The sequence below is a fragment of the Eurypyga helias genome, unplaced genomic scaffold (genome assembly GCF_000690775.1).
Source record: "Eurypyga helias isolate BGI_N326 unplaced genomic scaffold, ASM69077v1 scaffold29194, whole genome shotgun sequence".
Lineage (NCBI taxonomy): Eukaryota > Metazoa > Chordata > Aves > Eurypygiformes > Eurypygidae > Eurypyga > Eurypyga helias.
In genome coordinates this window covers 8,573-23,091 of record NW_010248590.1, presented here as the reverse complement: position 1 = coordinate 23,091, position 14,519 = coordinate 8,573, and the positions used below count along the sequence as shown (strand labels likewise).

The following is a 14,519-nucleotide window of genomic DNA, read 5'->3' as shown; positions in this document are numbered from 1 at the left end:
TACATCTGTCTCTTCTCTGATACTTCATGTGAGCTCATATTTCAGCCTTTTGGCCAATCATGGCAAGAATTAATTTTCTCATCCTTTTTCAGCTGTTATTTTACATAAATGTCTAGCACTTAAATCTTTTATTCTTCTTTTCCTTTGGAAAATTTCTTAGAAATTGCACAGTAGATTTAGAAGTATTGCAACCAGGACACAGAGGCATAGGCTCATATGGTGTAATCTTACAAATTTTTTATAAAAAATATTATAACTTCTTTTGGATTCAGTGATGTTTTATTTGGAAGGAATTTAGCTCCTCTGAATTCATAATCTAAAGTTCATTAGTATTCTGAGGAAGAATGTTTTTAAGTCTTCTTTTTATCTTGACCACCCTATTACATTTCTCCTGTCGAGTTTGGACCACATCTCTGTGTCATAGTTATTCCCTTGTGGTAATACCTTGGTGCAATAAAAAACTAGAAGTGGGAAGAATATTTTGACTATACACATTTTCAGATGCTTAACTTGATAAGAGATCTTCCTCGTGGTTGTATTTTGGGTATACTGAAGCACAGTAATACCCAACAGCTTTAAGATGTTTCCATGGTTATATAATACAAAATAAATCTTCAAACATGAATTTTATATTCCACTAAATTTGGTCATTGTTGATTTTAAAGGATGTTAGATCATCCACCATTAAGAGGTCTTTAGAGCATTAGGGTGTTTAGGAACAAGTGCTGGACAGTTTTGGAGAATTTCTCTTACTCCTTGGCATGTTTTTATGATTTTTCAAATATTGGAGATAATTTACAACCCTGCTGGTACTATACTAGAGACCTTATGTGATGGAATTTCTATCACTTTTCCTTTTAGACATTTAAACCACATGTCATTCTAGAAAAACGAGGACAGAGGTCCAACAAAGGAGTGATTTATTTTCAGTTAAAATACTAGCTACATTAAAACCACATGTTACTAAGTACTGTATAACCAAACCACGCTCAGAAGAAGGCTTACAGCACCAAAGCTTGCTTCAAATGTTTCTCTTTTTTAACCAAAAAATCTTTGGCAGTGCATACATTAATGGACTTCACCTGAGCTGCACAGTATATTGGCTATGATTTTCCCTCAATGAAACAAGTTATTTGTACCAGAGTACAAACTAATTCTGTTCCTTATTATTTTTCTTATGTTTCTGGATGGTTGAATTTTTCTGTCCATTGTAGGTAACATTGCATCTCTGCAAATATCCTTCTGGAAAATAACATGATAGCATTAAGGTTGTTAAGACTGAAACACAGTTTTTCAAAGTGAGGCATCTTTTATTTTGGGTATTTTACCAACATGAACTCTCATAATGCTCCTGTGACAAGTGTAAATTGATTCATAGGAGTAGTACACACAAATCCAAGACGAGAATGGAAATCAATAAGAAGATTAGAATTAAGGGGCCCCAATTTTGTTTTCAGGATGCAGATGCTGAGGACTAGTTTCTGTCCTCATGCTACACTTCCACAACAGATTGCCTAGGACTTGAGGGGAATTTTTTATGCTAATGTTCCCAGGTGGGTTGCCCAAAACTTGGTGGAGATGACTGGTGAAGGATTCATCCTGTACAAAGGACTTATGCGGTTGCACCAAACTTCTATGCTGTTTCTGAGCATGTACATGTGGATGATACTGGCACTGAGAGGGCGCTTGGAGGACTGGGAACTTAGGTGGCTCACCTGTATCCTCCAGGGGATTGTTAAATGCCAAAACCCTGTCAATATACACTGGTATCAAATGGGGAAGTGAAAGTGTTGTTGCCTCACTGTTCAGATTCCATGTTGCCTCCAGCATTCAATGTCCAATTTGCCTGGAGTAGAAAGCTTGTCCCTGTGCTTTCTAAGAAATGCACAACCACTCACAGATCACCACAACACCCCTATCTCACAGGTAATTGCTGGACAATTTTAGCCCTAAAAGGAAACTAGCCAGTTACTGTCAAACAGTCTTTAAACAAAACAAGGGTCAGAAGCAGAAAATTTCTCTGCTTGCGTACTTGAGATGATTCTAATTCAGATGTTGCAGTCACATCTTGAAATCATTTAATACTACCTTAAGCTTGCCTTGTATCCTCATTTCTCTTGAAATTGCTTAGTTCATACAGATCCTGAAGTATTGATTCTGCATCAGCAACATGCTAAATTTTGTAGTGGCTTCAAACAAAGAAAGGTACAACAGCTTATGTTATGTTTTTTTTCTCAGTCCTTGACTGCCTAATTGAAATAAATCATATTGTCTACTACATATACTTTATTAGACAGTAGAAACACTACAGAATTAAAGCTGTCTAGTTTATGGATATCAGTATCAAGTAATGCATAGATGGTACAAGAGATCACACAGTGGACAAAAAAGGACCATGTGGTAGACTTGACTTGTGCCATGTCTAAATTATAAACTGTTACACTAGATTTTAACATACTACAAATTAAGCCTTTTCAAAATTATTATTGAGTCATGTGGTCAATAAACCCCTGTGCCGTACAGAATATTTTTTTTTTTTTTTTATCAGCCTGGTAGGTATACCTTTAGTCATAATTGAGATTACTGCTTACCTGCAGTAAACGGTGTGTAAACTCAGAGTAGGAAATACAAGGCAGCTGTACTCCTGCTGCTTGCTTTGTCTTTCCTGGAACACTAGAGCTGCCACCAGTACTGCAAGTATATTGTAGGGCACAATGTGGCTGCTATTGCCATGTTAAATTGATAGAAGAAGCCCTGTTTGTGTCTCTGCCCTTTAGGAGCAGTTGGATCAGCAAGGCATCTCTCCATCTCATTTGCCAGTTCTGGATTATTGTCCAGAAATTATTGTCTTCCACTGCTTTTCTTTCATAAAAATAATAGAATTGACTGTACATTTTCACTGATTGTAATTATGACTCTCTTTACTATCCTCTCAGAGCCTTCTCCCTTTTTCTTAATTCAGATCATCACCTATCTTTTCTTAACATTACATTGTCCAACTGACGTGTCTTTTTTTTTTCCTAGATGTTTCCAGATGTGTGGCTGAGAGGAAGTACACCCAGGAACAAGCTCGCAAAGAATTTCAACAAGTGTTTATCCCAGAATGTAATGACGATGGCACATATAGTCAGGTTGAAAATTTTTCACTCAGTGTCTTGCATGGCCAGAAAGTCAGAATATGTGTGTTTGCAGAGAATGAGGAAGAGAAAAATGTAATTTCAAAATGAAATTTAATTCGTGCTAATGCTGACGTTAAGAAATGGAAGGAAAATTCATGGTTTGTGCCGAGTCCTTGTTCTTTTTTTCAGACTTGGCCTGCAAAATAGCCAAACATTACCATTGTCCATGTGATACACTCCCTGTTCTTTTAGGCTGAGGCAGCTGAGTCATTCTTGTAGCCCCCTGAATACTCATCAGATGGTAAAATGCTTGGAATTTCTGATCTGTTCCTGATTTGAACCAGAAATCTTGTGACCAGAGTCCATATCATAGTGCTAAAGCATGAATCACACAGAGTTCTTCCCTATTCTCAGCTGAAGCATATGGTCAATTTATATAATTTTAATAATTTACCTTGGTTAGATTATGGAATTCAGAAGGGACACAGAAACTTATTTTGTGATATATATTCCAGTCAAGATCACCTTCTGCTGAGTCTGTACTGCATTTCAGTTGCAGAGATGTGCAGAAGACAATCCTTCACATTTTAAATGTGGTGAGGGAAGTGATATTGGCCCTCAGGAAATATAATGCAATTGATTTCTAAGAGGAATTCCAAGAGTTTCCTTTCTGACAGCTTGGGATATGAATAATGCTGGCAGAAGCACTCTGTCCTGCTCCTTCAGTGGGTGGAACAATATGTTCTCTATGTGGAAAAAACCTCGAGATTGCTTGCTTCAGGAACAGTTTATGTTCCCTTGAGGAACTTCGTTGTGAGGTTTTCGTAACACCTGCACCTCACTCTTCTGAAATAGGGTGTAAACAAACACATATTTCAATAGTTTTCCCTTCTGTTGGATTCTGAAGGACCTACCACACTTTGAAATAAACTCTTCTTTATGCAGAAGAATCATATGTAGGAATGAGATTAAGTCCATTATGGTTTATTGCTCTAGGTTTTGTCAGAATAGTCTTTTCTAATCATGTGTCATGAACACTGTGGGGTAACAGATATATTTTGACAAACTGCACATGGTTCATGTTGTTTCTGACAGGTTCAGTGCCATAGTTACACTGGATACTGCTGGTGTGTCACTCCCAATGGTCGTCCGATCAGTGGTACTGCTGTGGCCCACAAAACTCCCCGATGCCCAGGTAATGACATTTGTCTCATCTCTGGCATCTGATTAGATTTGCAGGAAAAAATTCTTCATTGGAAAAGTGGTTCAGGCAAGAAACAGGTGCTGGCAGAAGCTGTGGATGCCCTATCCTTGGGGATTTGCAAAACTCAACAGGATGAGGCTCTGAGAAAGTTGGTCTAGCTTTTAAGCAAGCCCTGCCTGAGGTCTGAGGTCACTGCTGCCCCAAACCTTCTTGTGATTCTATGATCCATTGACACTATTTGTACTGTAATCTAGTTATTGAAAGGGTTTTCTGCAGTGGTTATTTGTGCAGTATTTGTGTCAGTTTGTGAAACCATACAATTGACTTGCTAAGGTAGATCTTTCTTTATGTTGAAGCTCTCTCACACATAAACTCATTGCAAAAAAAAATTTAGAGGACTTTGCCTTTTCTATATTTTAAGTATTTAGAATATAGGAAAAAACCTAAAACCATACTCCAAAAAATTAAGGAGTGTGAATGTCCTGATTTGTAACATAGTCCAATGAAAGAACTTCCACAGCAAATCCCATGAATGACCATATCCAGAGGAGAAATAAAAATGAAACAAAGCATTAAGAACATAATGGAATCATTGTTTATAGAAATTAATTGGCAAATCACACTCATTGCCACGTGTACTGCCTTTTGTCTTTCATCAGGACAATTAACAGGTTCACTGTTTTTTAGGACTTTTCTTCTGACCCTGTTTCATTGATACTGATAATAAATACAAATCCCCAGTGTAGGAACTGTTGCCAGAATTGCTGTTCACCTTTGAAGCTGACAGAATTGCACAGAAGTAGCTCTAAAAATACTTCAGTTCTGTGTAGTGCACTTCTGTTTGTGCTGCAGCACCCTTCTTTATTAGAGACTAGAAGAAATAGCTTTAAAAAGCTACCTCTGTAATGTAAGTGAAGCTGAAAAAAACCTTGTGGATTAGGGCCTTTGGGGGAATTTACCTGGTCAGATCTTCATCAGTCATTCAAGCACAATATTGATGTTTTTAACAAATAAATGGAAGAAGGAAGAGACCACTGAGAAAGTTTCACCAAAGATTATAAAAAGTTAATTCCATTCTTAAGGTCTGTCTTGTTTAAATGATTTGCGGAGTCTTTTATGCATCTTGCCTGTAGGTGAACTTTAGTCAGAAAGAATACTCTTCAGGCTAATCCTTTTGATTCAGTCTGAAAAGTCACTGTGTAATGACAGGCCGTTGTGAAAAATAATAAAAAATATTCAGAAGCCTTAAAAGAGAAGAAAATGTGCATTCATTTTAATGTAATTATTGTTTATATCTGGATCACTTCTTCAGAAGACACCTGGTAGATTGTATTTATGTTCTTCAGTGTGTTCTTCAACAGAGGAGGTTTTGCATGCCCAAAGCCAGGGCTGCCCTGAGAGCACGCCTTCGTTGCTTTCCCTGTAATATCAGAGAAATATCCCTTTCTTTCACTGGCATAGTGAGAAAAGGGGTTATGCTGGTGCTGAAATTTTAACAAGTAATTGTTTGGCAGATATATCAGAACATATGGGATTGTGATTGGCTCAAAATGCTGCAGAGTTAGTTAATGTACTTTCACTTTTTCGATTTGGGAGGGATGTTAGTTTTACAGGAATGCTAAGGAAGAGGTGAGAGTAGCATTCGATCATAGTTTAGTAGCTAGAGATAAATAGACTGCCCTCAGGCCCAGGTGAGTATGTAGAATCTGATTTTGATTCATGGAAGATGGTGGGTAATTTTCCAGTTGTTACGAGACCCTTTGGGATTATCTCTGCACATTTCCTCTCCTGCTTGTATCAGTGTTCTGATGTTTTACTGCTCATTACATCTCCTCTGTCCCTCAGGAACGGAGTCCAGCAACAGCAGAGTTTAGAAACAGATTTGAAGTGCTAGGGGCTTTTGCAGTAGTAGGGACTAAGGGCTCAGCTTTGAGAGGTCTGGAGAAGCCTTCTCATACAGCAGAGAAGGCAGCTACAGATTTTCTCAGAAAGTTATGTGGTATAATAAGGCAAAACTTTGCTCTTATATTGGAGAATGAAAGCCTGAACTACAACTGCACCCTGCTCGCTTTTCCCAGTCTATGTTCAAAATTGCCATCTGTTTAGGATAACAGAGATTCCTGCCCCCCACCCCGCCAAGGACTGTTGATGTTTTCCAGATCACCATTGATTCCCTTTTATAAAATGGTGATACTTTTTCTTTAGGACCATTGTGCACAAGAATTACAAGATAAATATTAGTGGGTATACTGAAGTTAAGTAGAGGTACCTCTGTCTTAACTAGCATTTCAGGGATGCTATTTCTTCCAACACTATCGTCCTTAATCAGTCTAATACATTGTGTGCTTGCTAGCCTCATTGCAGGCATTGCCCTGCAAATTTTTGGTCTTGAGGGCAGATATTCTGTAGCAGTGGCATCCTGACATCAGCATGTTTATGTTTTTTCACTTGCTTCTGTGTATTCTGCAGGCATGATGCTATAGCTATTTCAATGGCATTTATAGAGATTTCTCAGTTTGCATGTGCCAGACTTTGTTATCCTGGGATCACTTTGGCTGCCTTTTCCCTTTAGAGCAAAATGCACACAGATAATCAAGATGGCAGGTAGAGTCAATTTTGATCATGCTTTTGTAATTATTTTCTCATAGGAAATGTGATACTGTAGAATGTGTGAAAGTTTCTCTTTTTAATGAAAATGTTCAGTGTTTATTTTCAGTTCTAGTTTAGTTCTTCAGTAACTTCAGATAAGGTTTGAATACATGTCTAATCAACTGTGCTGTTCCTAAATTATGGGATAATTTCTTGCCTTTCATTTTCTCCCAGTAGAACCACCTTTGACTTTGGTGAATATCCAGAAATAGGAAAGAAGAGCATGTCAGCCTGGAAGAACTTGGATTTTAATAGAGGAAATATGGAACAGAATTTAGAATGGGCAGTTGGGAGCTTGGTGTCTTGATGCTATTCCCTATCTGAGCCTTACGTTTACTTTACATTATCACTATATTAGATAGGTGAAACAATCAACCTCTAAGTTTATCTAACTGTTGATATTGTTTATCTGCATAACATGATGCTTCCTTCCTAAAGTTATCTCAGGTCCTGGAAGAGAAAAGTGTCGTGTGTGTATTTTTTATGTATCTACAATAGATGTATGAGCAATTTTGTGCTCATTGTGTTGTTCTGTTTGCTCTTTGATAGAGACACAGGGTGTGGAAGGATGAAGGTTATAAGTAGCATTAAAAAATGCAGGAGACTCCAACTGATTTATGTAAAACCTTCACTTCAATCACAGCATCTTTACCTGAAAGAGGTTCTTCCATCCTTTCCAGTTATTCCCACACCAACAATTGGTACTGCTAAAACACACATGATAAATCTCAGAATGCCATTCCACTCCATAGAAATAATCTCTACTGTTGCAGGAACAGTGGTGAGAAGGAGAGTAAATCAAACACATTCTCACGACAGCATTAAAAAGAAAGTTTCTTAAAAATTATGAATGTCCCCCAATACTTTCACTAAAGAACACCAGACACAAGAAAGACATTTTTACAACTCCCTGTCTCTGTTATCAGCACTGCAGGGAACTACATAAATTCCACAGGCATGGAGTCCTGGGAAATGGGGCAGAAACTGAGAAGCAGGTGTTAAATTATCATTGGAAAATATAGTGTTTACCTGTTGTAGGGCTTTTATGCAATATTAACTCTTCTGGGCTTCTGCCAGTGAGATTGCAGAGGTATGGACACAAATTTTATTATTCTGTGAAGTAAGTTTGCTACCTTTCAATTAAGATGCCATGATCATCTTTTAAGGCCCAATCACAACTACTTAAAAATTCAGAACTCTTCCTGTCTGTGCAGTATTATCATTGGATAAAACAATTAATATGTTTGGGAAGGCAATGAACTTCTTTCGTTTGCACTATATTACTTTTATTACCTGGGAAAAAAGTCTCCATCCCTGAATGATCTAGTTCTGTCCCAATACGTAGTACTTTCCCCGTAAATACAGTCAGATATACACGTGTGCTGTGGAACAGCATGAGAAGTTTACTGTCCTGTTACTTGATATCTGCGTTCAGTGAGTACTTATCAAATAATCTTTAGCAGGAGATCAGAAATCATAATCTAAACTTCATAACAGTAGACTTTCACCTTCTCTTTCAAAGCCCAGTTACATGTGATCAGAACCACAGAAAATGGAAATTCACAAAGCACAAAACTCACATCAGATTCCCTGGAAGGCTTATTGAGCCTCAGAAGTTGTGAGACTGAAATTGTGGGTTTTGCACTAAGCTAAGGCATAAATATTTCTGCTTTTTCTTTTTTTTTTTTTTTAAATCAGAATCATGAATGTATAGATGGCTAAGGAAATGCACAAGTTAGAATGTTATTAAATTCTTCTTATTAAAATAATGTCGCAGAATCTAACATCAATCCTTTCCCTCTCCCCTTCTATAAATATATTGATGTGGTAAGTTGGTTGTTTACAGTGCAGTGGAAACTTGGAAGCTGATTGTATTGCCTAACTTTTAGATACGTTTTAAGTTGCTACTTCTGCTTCTTGCCTAGCTGAAAATGTGAGCATTTGTTGCGAACATTGAAGATACAATTTCTTAGAAACTGGCAAATACAACTTCCTGTCACCATTTAAACTAAAGGTACTTCTACCTCAAACATAATCAGAAAATAAAGAGAAGAAAAGATGTAGAAAAAAATGATACATGCTCAATAATCCCTCCTCACCTCCAACGTGGAGACAAGAAAAGTTTCTGCAGCATAAATTGAAAAATTCACCTGAAACTATGTGAAGGGCACAGATTTCCCCTTGTAGGAAATACTTTGAATATTTTTGTTACCTTTCTAAGACTATTAAAAAAATTAATGTTAGCCCAGTGAACCTAATTTTGCTAGCATTCATTTAATTTCATAGGAAAATTTGATTCACTATGATAAACTTAGACTTTGTAAATGCCACTTTCTTTCACCATCTCCAAAATCCATCAATTTACCATCATAATTAAGTAGGGTAAAGTAGAGCAAAGCATAGAAAAAACATAATTCTGTTCTCCCTGTCTATATCTGAATATCATATAGTCATTATTTCTCACCATTTCACATACGGATGGAGTAATCTGAAGGTACTTTGCTGTTAATGAAATAATTTCTCCTCACAAATTGGTCTAAAATGCTTTAGTGTGGATGAGTCAGACCAAAAATCTCTGTATTTGCAAAGGAATTGTAATTATACTCCAGTGCATCAAAATTAAGTTGAGAAACTACAGAGTTAATCAGAGCTGGATGAAATTTGAGGAAAGGTTGGATCACTGTATTTAGTGCAATTAGAAGAACCTGTAATTTTGTATGCAGTACTTCCTAAAACTGCAGCATCTTATTTGAGTTCAGGCTGAGGCTCTTATCAAATTCAAGCCAAGCACCAAAAAACTCAGATTTTCTGGCGTCAGCTAGCATAAATGCAAGAATCTGCCTCCTCTTCAAGAGTGAACAACACGGGTTATTATTGCAGTCTGTTTAGAGCAAGCTATTCCAAACACCCTTGGATATAATTCCTACAATGACAATGGCTTTATTTGTCCTGTCTGAATTAATAGTGACGCATCACTAAGTATATTGAATTTCTGGTGATTCAAACACGATATGATAAAAATACTCCACCACCAAAAATGGAAACACGGCTAAACTAGAATATTTTAGATGTGGATGTATAAAAGATGTATCAAAAGCTTAATCCTTCAGCAAGTAATACTTGCTTGCCTGCACTGTCATGTATTCTTTTATGGAGGCTTTAAATTCAGCATGCCAGGTTTGTGATGTTAGCTGTCTTACCCCTTGGCAGACTCCTGTGTCTAAACTTCATGCTGAAGTAACTATCAGTTCAGCATGGTAAACAAGGCCTGTAATTTAGTGGGTTCTCTGACTTAAATTGTCCTTTTAGAACAGAATTATTGTGCTGCAAGTTTTTATTGTTTTGTTTGGTTTTGTTTTAAACCTAACAAATTTAATTATTCCAGAGGGAAATCAACTAAAAAAATTAAGGCAATCAAATTATTTCACACATTTCTGAGCATTTATCAGATTTTTTTTTTTCTCATTAAAACAGGTGTAGGTAAGAAGAGAGAATGTGGTAAGAATTGGTAGATATGCTTTTTAATTTTTGATCACTCCATGTGTCTTTGGAGAGAAAAATACCACTTTTAAAGGTCTTTTTTTTTAATGCAGCAGAGATAGGCACATGGATAAGAAGAGGCTAGGCATTAGAACCATACAAATGGGTGTGTAATAATGAGACATAAGCAAGAAATAAGGAAGTATTTCTATTTTAAACCATAAAGACAAGTACCTCATGTAAAAAGTACTAAGAAAACCAGTAGATTGTCCGTTTCTGGTGACTTGAAGTCATGATTGGATGCTGTGTAGTTTTGGAGTCCAGGCTGGTAGAATAAGCTGTTAAAACCCAACTCCTGAAAATTTCTGAACACCTTTCCCACCATTGCTGTCTCCTAGGAGCCACAGCTCGGACGACATCTCCTGCACCCAGCTCAGACTCAAACTCAGGGTCTGGCACTGTCCCTGCTTCTCCCAACACGCACACTTTTCCACACCAGCACAGGGTTTCTAGAGGGCTTTGCATGAGGTATTTATAGCAGAAAGGGTCGTTTTTAATATGCGCCAGGACAGGGCTAGACGCTGAAGCAGCTCCAGAGAGAACCTAGTGTGTGTGGGCAAGACTGTCTGCAGGAAGGGTGCTGCCCTGCTGAAGGAACTGTGAGGGGGTCATGCCAGGGCAACACATCTTAACTGCAGGACTTTTCCTTGCTGGGTCAGTGGGGAAAGGAGATGTTGACTCCGCAGCACGTGAGCATGTTCTTTCACTTGTGTTCGTGTAGTGTTTAATGTTACCACTTTATCAGGTCCTGCAGTAGCCAGGAAGTAGCATCTGGAAGTAACTTGATGGTACACAAATGCAGAGGACGGGCAAAGCTAAAATCTTTGGTTTGCAAGAGAAGGATTTGCTGATATTTATTGATGTAATAAACAAAAATGAATCATTAAAGCTGAAATGTGTATCTTAAAAGACATAGTAAAACTGAAAATAATAGTTTTTGGTTAATTCCTTTTTCCGATTGCAGGTTCAGTGAGTGAGAAGCTGCCACAGCGAGAAGGTGCAGGAAAAGCAGGTAAATATCTCAGTGTCCCTTTAAATTGAAACTAAAATAGCTGTGGGATACACAGCTGTGATTTTCCATAGGTTTGTATTATAAATATATAATTTTTATTGGGCTGATAATCACTAAAGTTGCAGCATTATATCTGAATTTCAGGAACTAACATAGGATCAAATGTTTCATAAACTAAAACTGTGTGCCAAAGGATGCTTAGAAAAATGGCATTTAAACCCAGAACTGAATTTCTGGCTGGGCTCTTGGTAATATTTACCTACTGTAAGCTATCCTCTGAAATTCTGTGTTTTCTGAATCACATACTGATTGATGATCTAAACTTATGTCTTCATTCTCAGTACACTAGGATACTTGATGGCCTCTCTGAAATTAACCAATGGTCTTATTCCACCACCCAGAGGACTCCACAAAAATTCCAGCAAAATTAATGAGAAGCAACAGTCTGTTATGGAATTGGAGCAAAGTATCCTGTCATTGCGTGGACATGAAGAATGAGCATTCTTAAAAGAAGTCTTCTTATGATTTGGTTAAAACATTTTGCAGTGAAAATAAATTTCTATTGCTGTTGCTTTGATTTTGTGAAAAGCCTGGAGATTAGTGTTCCATGGCTGAAAATTTGGTTTTACCTGCTATAACATTTTCTTGGTCTCTGTATTTGCTGTGAACTAGGCTGTGGCCTCCAGAGGGGAAGGTCAGAGTGCCTCCAAATCCTCTGCCTGATCTGCCTAAAGACAATCTAGATTTACAAAAACACCTGTGATGGTGACAACAAAGAGAACAAGAGGAGGCTGTTGTAAATTCCAATAGGAAGAAGAAGTTGTTAGCCTTAAAGCTGCTGCCCACCATTACCCCTGTAGGGCTACATGCAAGAGGAAGCTTTTCTGTTACCTTTGGTTCTAGCTTCTATGATAATGCCGGGAAAACGGTCCAGAAACTGTTAGTCTGAGGTACTGTTGTGAAATTGCAATAAATGCTAAATCTTGCGTGGAAGTTGCTGTTTACTGTGAGACATCTTGGTCTTCGAGCTAGCTCCGTGCAGCAAGAAACATCAATGGCTGGAAAATGTATACTAGCAAGGCCTACTAAGTCATATTTACTCAATATCTGAAATAATTTTAAATAACAAAAACATAATAATGTAAAGATAGGCTTTTGGGCACCACTCTTTCTCACGGTATGCAAACTTACCTAATGTTTCATATTGATTTTTTTTTTCCCTAGCACTACTTCCAATGTGTTGAACCAAAACTAAAATTACCCACTTCCTCTTGTAATTTCTGTAATTTTCCTCCCTCTTTTCTTGCAGCAACGGTTGGTAGTGGATGAACGGAGATGGCTGGCGAGAGGATAAGAATTACACAAACAATGTTCTGGTTCTTTACTCTGTGATTTTTTTCTTATAAAATCCGCTTGACTGTTAAATAGATCCTGCTGTGCCAAAATAAATTTCCTTTCATTTTAAGGTGTCAGCGTGTCTGCAGCCACTCATTTGCCCTAGACTGCTTTTGCTTTTACAGGTCTTACCCCTTCTATACTTTTATCCAATTATTTCTTTAGAAGTGACGATTTATCAGTGATAAACTATAGGTATCAATGTGCAGCATTAAAAATGGAGAATTACTGTCCAGGGAGTGACCTGATCACGTCATGTCTCATCAAAGACTCTGCAGTCATTTCATCAGCCATAACTTTGAAATCCATCCATTTATAATCTGCAATCTGTACATGTAATATATCTATGCTGTGTAGTACCTATAAATAACGTTTGAATTATTGTTTGTTTACCGGCCGGGGCTATGTGCAAATCATTAGTATCAATCACGTATGTACACTTATTTAGCTTACTCTCATAATTGTAGTCTCCTTGCAAATCTTTTCCATTCTGAATTCAGATGATGCCTCAGCTCCCGCGCTGGAGACTCAGCCTCAAGGTGATGAAGAAGGTGAGCATCAACAGGAATTGAACAGTGCGGTATTGAACCATACAATATGGACCGTATACCACAATGTCAAATGCTACCTTAGAGTTAGGGCAACTGCTGGAGCAGTTGCAAGAAATAGCAAGAAACTGAAAGCATTAATACCTTTTTCTAGATAAAGATAGCAAACCCAATAGAGTCTTTACTTAAAGCAATGAATTTCATGTGGTAGTTTTGAGGTGACTGTAGCTATGGAGCCCAACATTAGCAATTTTAATGGCCAAATAAGAAGGCTAAAGGATAAATTCCATCCTCAGCATATTGTCTAGTAATGTGAAGGTTGATGTTTTGTTAGGCTTATTTGCCTCTGGGGAGATTCAGTGTTGTATAAATAGAAAGCTGGAGGACTACATGCAATGGTAGTTCTATATTGAGGCTGCCTTACAACTCACTGCATATCTCTCAGAATGTGATCTGAAGTTATTGCATATTTTGCATCCATACTAGGAGATTTTTATTCCAGTTAAACATAATTTTAGTCTACAAGTATTTATTTAAACCTTTTGTATGAATGGTATAAGGAAGAAACTATTCATGCCCTTGTATGAATAAAGGTTTTAACTGTCCTAATAAAAACCAGTGTGCCCTTTTCTTTTTTATATCCCTGTATCTTTAAAACTAGCCACTTACTATTCAGCTGCTAGTTACTTTAAAAAAAAAAAAACCCACAAACAACAAAACAAACCTAACATTTGTGAACTTTGATCTGTTCTTTTTTTCTAGATATAGCTTCTCGTTATCCTACCTTATGGACTGAGCAAGTAAAGAGTAGACAAAACAAAACCAATAAAAGCTCAGGTAAGAGCTTGTGTTGTCCTTACTTCGCAAACCTCCTGTGAGGAGATGCATTAAACCTTGTCAAAACTGAAGCCATTTAAGTGAAAGCCCTTTTAATAACCATTATGTTTCCACTCTTATCATACTATAGGAAGTTAATGATTTGTGATGATTTTGTAGGCTCCTGCATCATGCATTCCTTTCATATGGAAGTATTTTTGTCCAGGCTTTACCAG

The 14,519-nt window shown here is 37.4% G+C and overlaps 1 long non-coding RNA gene across 1 annotated transcript; it reads left to right on the top strand.

Annotated features, from left to right (window-relative positions):
* Positions 1–3,022: 3,022 nt before the first annotated feature.
* On the top strand, positions 3,023–14,304 carry LOC104509240. The gene is made up of 5 exons (XR_727887.1): positions 3,023–3,131; positions 4,215–4,314; positions 11,477–11,524; positions 13,420–13,470; positions 14,230–14,304. It is a non-coding gene; the product is annotated as an uncharacterized LOC104509240 (long non-coding RNA).
* Positions 14,305–14,519: the final 215 nt, after the last annotated feature.